This window comes from Camellia sinensis, chromosome 4 (genome assembly GCF_055761805.1).
Source record: "Camellia sinensis isolate YWXY chromosome 4, ASM5576180v1, whole genome shotgun sequence".
NCBI lineage: Eukaryota > Viridiplantae > Streptophyta > Magnoliopsida > Ericales > Theaceae > Camellia > Camellia sinensis.
The window spans coordinates 99,170,782-99,176,781 of NC_138964.1; positions in this window are offsets into that span (position 1 = coordinate 99,170,782).

Sequence of the window (6,000 nt, forward strand, 5' to 3'; positions counted from 1 at the left end):
TGTTAGTGTAAGAGGAGTTAAGTTTAAGCCCACTAAATTAATTAGGCCCAATAATCTAAGGTTGATGGGCCCAAATTTATCGCAAGTCCAAGACTGGCGGGCCCAGATTTATCGCCATCAAACGGGCTGAATGGCTCTAAGCCTAGAAAGGGTTCGGATCCACGAACTTAGAGACTTACTCGGGCCCGGACTCGAAAGGGTATTAGGCAAGCCTAGAGATCCGAGGCACTCGGACTCGAAAGGGTTCGGATCCACGAACCTAGAGGTCCGAAATACTTGGCTTCGAACGGATTCAGACGCAATCTAGAAGTCGCTCCGTTAATGAGTCCCAGAACACTTGCGGGCTCGGAGCTTTCCGGGATCTACGCACCAGAACCATGGGCGTAATGGAGTTCGAACAAAGGACCCGATCCCGAGGACGGTGAGTGGAGACAAATTCACTCTTCGGTTAAACTAGCCTATACCCGGGTCAAGGTGGCACGACCTCGGGAGGTCCATGAGACTCGGCAATATTTTGCGGCAGGACGTCCTCTGGGACTACCGCTGACCCTTTGGGATGATTGGGGATCATTGGTTAGGTGTGGCTAAGAAGAAGGGTTCGCCGAGGGATTGATCTCCTCTTCGGGGTTTTCTCATCCTCGGAGAAGTCACCTCCTCGGAGAGGTCACCTCCTCGGACAAGGTGGTTAGAGAGAATATCCCCCATGTGCCTTGCACATGGGCTCCATCCTACATCATGAGGTGCCTATAAATAGCACCCACCCATAGCTTTACAAGGGATAGATTTTGGAGATTTTTAACTCTTGGGAAAGAACTAATTTTCCTTCTCCATTATCAACCTTGAGAGTGAAAGTGGGAGATCCATGGGAGAGCCTTGCCATTATTCTATTCTCTAGCCATTTTGCCTTCTTCTTCATCCAATCTCTTATCTCCATCATCTCCTTTGTTGTTGTGTTTCTAAGTTGAGATTATTGAAGAATCTAAGCCTCTCATCATATTCTAGAGAATTCGAAGTTGTTCTTCAATGATCTTCGAAGATCTTCGAATTTTCCTTGAACCCTCTCCTACAGTTAGTATGTGAATGGTGGATGAATAATGGATGGTTGTTGGATGGGTGGTTGTTGGTGAATGAATGTTGGGTGAATGATGGAAGATTGTTGGTGATTGTTTATTTTTTATATGTAGTTAAAAAAAAAAAAATTTGATATGTTTTTTGGTGGGGTGAATTATATTTAATTTTTTTTTCCAATTTTCCATTTTTTTTTTCATTTTTTATATTTGTCTAGTCGGGAATAATATAAATATATATATATATATATATATATTTTCTTACAAATAGTTAAAAAAATGTCACAAAAGACAAAAAAAAAAAAAAAAAAAAATCAAACCCATATTTAAACAATACTTACAAACTTAGAGGGAAAGTTCACAATTGTCAAAATAACAAATGACCATTGAAGTACTATTGCTATAATTTGGCAAAATAGCACTATTCATTGTCAAATTATAGCAATAGCAATGGTATTATAACAACAACCTTTGGAGATGCCCTAAGGTACCAATCTGTATATATATTGATATATAGCTTGTACTTGTAACCAACCTAATTTTCTTAAGTCCTAACCTTAGCTAGATCATGTTTCGAGGTGTAATTAGAGTCCTTAATCACCCCTAATTCCATTACACTCCAATTAAATCCCAACTTTTTCCATTCATTTGAAACCAAGGGCATTTTGGACTTTTTGCACCAATTTTTTAAATACACCACCCCGCTCCACATTTTTTAGCACACAATTCACCCATACAACTCGAATACACATCCACGACTGAGGAAGAGAGGAGAGGAAGAGACTGATCTTTGATGGTGGAGGAGAGGAAAAGAAAAGAACCCTTGTGCAACACTTCAACTAGGCATAAAATAATCCACAACACAATCCTCTTTTTCTATTACTTTTCTTATTTCAAGTTTTGTGCAAGAAAGACCAATATTTTTAGCCTATTTTCAAAAATTCTAGAAAAATGTAGAAAACTCTTCTTTAACACATTTATATATCAAAACTTTCCTTGAAGTGTTAGCTTTCAAGTAAAAATGGTTTTATTGAAAAAGATTGAGTTGTTTAAGAGAAAATCCATTTTTCATAATAGTCGACGAATTTGGACAGTGCTGGAATATTTCTTTAATAACTAAAAATCTAGGAAAGCTATCCCACTTCCAAAAAATGATCTGAAAATTAGATAAAATTCTATACCAACCTTAGAAAGGTAAAGTTTGAGAAAAATCTTGAAATATCTCTTAGATTGTGATCTTCAAAGTATATCTAATTTGGAAATTCATTTTGTTGTTGATTTCATGCTTTTAATTTCTTGAATGTGCTTCTAATTGGTTGTTCAAGCTTTACTATGACATCTACATATGTTTGTGGTTATATTACCTTAATCTTATGCCATGAATGTTCATCGTTTTGTAGAGATTATTATTTCAGTTGCTTGTGCTAATCTTGATTAAAGCACCTAAACTAACGGGAAATTTAATAAAGGTGGTAATGGGTTTTCGATCTCTTGAATGATGTTATGAGATAAGGATTGTGATAATTTCATGTATTGGTTGGCGGGATGTGTTCCCTATTGAAAGTAAAGTCTTGCGCAAGTGGTTGTTTTGAAACCCTTGAATAGATTGGTTATATTTGAACCCTAGGTGGTTTTAGTGTGATAAGATGGGAGGTGGGAGGTGGGAGGAGGTTATGGGTAAGGCCCTTATTGTTACCCTTGCTTTTAAGGTCCTTGGTTGGCGCTATGCAGTATATAACTGTTGTTGGCATTCGAGGTAAGGTCTGCAAATAAGCAAAATAGGGGGTATACCGAATAATCTAAGTCAAATTCTTGTAGTTAGGAGGATGAAATCTCTTTAGGCAATTTCTAGATTACTAACACCTAGCTTTATAACCCTCTACTTGTTTCCTTGCTTACTTGTTCATCTTGCTTAAATGTTTATTACAATTATGAATGTATATTGAACTAAGAAAAAAAGGAAGGGTGTGTGTGTGTGTGTTATTGGGTATTCTAAGCTCATGACATTTCATGCTAGGTACCAAAGAAACCTACGTAGACGACAGAGAACCAAAAAATTTTGAAGATTGTTGGTTATTCTAGATGAAGTTAGAAGCAAATTTGTTTAAAGTCCATTTGTATATATATATATATTTTTTTCTTTTAATCTTTTGGGAATGTAACATGGATGGAAATTTGGTTTGTAACTAAATTTCAACTTTTGTAATTATTGTTACTTATATATATACATATCTTTATCCTTTTGTCAACTTATGTAGCCCTTGTGTTAATACCTTGTTAAGATCTGTAAAAAATGTAGCTTCGCTATCTAAGGTGGTTGGATTTTGAAGGGAGACTACATTGACTCTTTTGATCTTCTTGGGATCTTACCTAGTTATTGACCAAAGGACTAATTAGTGACATTGCCTTGACCTCAACCCTTAGAGTAGAATTTGGGGTATTACAAGATTTTCTATGCCAAAGTTTCACATATACGACGGTAAATGTGATCTCAATTTTCATGTTGATCTTTATCTTAATGCAATGTCTTTATAAGGTGGAAACGATCCACAACTCTATAGGTGTTCCAAGAACCAATCGCCAAGGAGAAACGAAATAAGTAACATTACTAGAAAGCCAAGGTTGAAATCTATGCAAGAAGTCAGTAGTTTCTTCAAAATCCCTATAAGATTCCAAAAGATTCATGGAGTGTCCATGGAGAGATTCCAAAATACGTCATACGCATATCATGATGAGAATGGGCACATAACTGAGGGATGTCGGTCTTTAAAATAGCATTTAGAAGACCTCATCCTCGGCCAGCAAAATATCATGGCCTAATGATATCTTTCACAGATGAGGACATAGAGATTGTTCAACAACCGTATAACGATGCACTAGTAGTTACTTTGTTCGTCAGAGGGTGCAAAGTGAAGAAGCTACTAATTGATCAAGGCAATTCTTAGGAAAGACGATCTGGAACCCTCTGACAGTCCAATGGTTGGATTAAATGGGACGCTAACATATCCTTTAGGGGTCGTGAGTTTGAATGTGCAAGCAGGCATGAAGGTGATGATGACAGAGTGGAGGGAAAATAAGCAACTAAATAAGTGCACGGAGAAAGAATAAACTATGCTCTAAGACCAACAAATCCAAAAACTAACATGATTTCGTTTATTGCAAAAGTCGCAAAATTGTCCTAAGTTCACCATGATTGATACCCTATCGCTTTACAACGCGATTCTTGGGAAACCATGGCTTCATACAATGTAGGTTGTTCTATTAACCATGCATCAGTTATTGTGGTTCCCAACAGAGTTCGATGTAAGAAAAAAATTTCTTAATGTAACACTTGTGCTTAATAAATCATTTGGATTCATTTAATTCCATTATTTTCGTTATTTAAAATCCTTTAGTTGATGTGTCTTGGTGTTGGTTGAGTGAGAAATTTGATCTATACTTCGATTAGGATGTTTAATTACATTTAGATCTGTCAGAAATATACTTTAGAACCTTGAAATCATGTTCTAGGTGTTGGCACTAAGCTCTTGGGTTTCAACACTTGTCTTTCTTTCTTCTTTATTTAGCTTGCTGTTTTTGGGTGTTGATACTTTTTTCTTCTAGTGTCGACACCGTCTAGTTTGGAAGTGACCCAGGTGCACACTTCTTGGAAGTGTTGACACCTGACACAGTAGGGTTGGCACTCTGCTTGTTTAAACTCATCCCTTCGCGCCATTACACATGGGTGTCAACACCCCTCCTTGAGGTGTTGACACTTGACAGTTAGTCAAAGAATTTTGTTATGTTTTTAGGAATTCATTTTGGGGATTTTGATCTACTTATTTTATATATATTCTTGGGCCCCATCAATTATTTTGTCCCGCCACTATAAATAGAAACTCTCTATTTTTTCCTTACTTTTTCTCACTCCTCTCTCTCTCTCTCACCGTCCCTCTCTATCTCTCTTTCTTACTTTCCTTCATTGTTGAGAATTTCAAACTTGCATTTCATTTACTTAAATATATCCTTAGTTCTTGAGGATAAAAGTTAGTGCACATCTGTAGGATGCTTTCAGGGTTGTCGAGCGTGACCCACAATTCAAACTCTCAATCTCCTGATCTATTCTCACCAATGCAATGCGATGCGAAACAAAAAATGAGAGTCCAAATCCATCAACTTTTGTAGAAAATTCATTTTATTGCAAAACATTTGTTGAAAATAGACTACATCACTAGATCTCAGAGTCACCACCCAATCCTTTGGGAAAATTAGAAAACCCGTGACTCGTGCCAAAGGCTACTGTCCGTTATAACCATAGTGTCTTAGCTCGAGAACTTATGTATGAGGAGGGAATGCCATTAATTGAGCACCTCTGCTAGGCCGATTAAAAGATCGATCTCTACTAAGTCATAATGTGGTTTTTATAGTTGATATATGCTCACATTCTGATCTTAATATTGCCAATATTACTATCTGAGACATACAAATATAAACTGTGTCACTAGTTTTGGTTATGCTTTGATTTCATGCATTTTGAAAAGCCTTTTTGTACAAACTTAGAAGTATAAGAATTAATCACATTCTAACACAAGCAATACAACCTCCACCCATTGACATTCATACAGATATTTGATTTAAGCATCTAGCCTCATGGTATATCAATGGGTATGATGAATAACATACACACAGAACATATTAAGACAAAAATACTCACCTAATACTCTGGGAAAGCCAAAAGAACGTATTAGAATATATGCATGATCCTATATACAAGTAACTAATGCAGTGCATGCATAAAATGAATCTAAGGGTCCAGCTTACTAACATATAACAGGTGAATCATCTCGAGTCATGCGATAACACACATAATCAATTTTAGAAAGGATAAAATCCACAAATGTAGATGAGTGGAACCTGAATGCATGAAAAATGTATGCAAGTCATGAATATGATT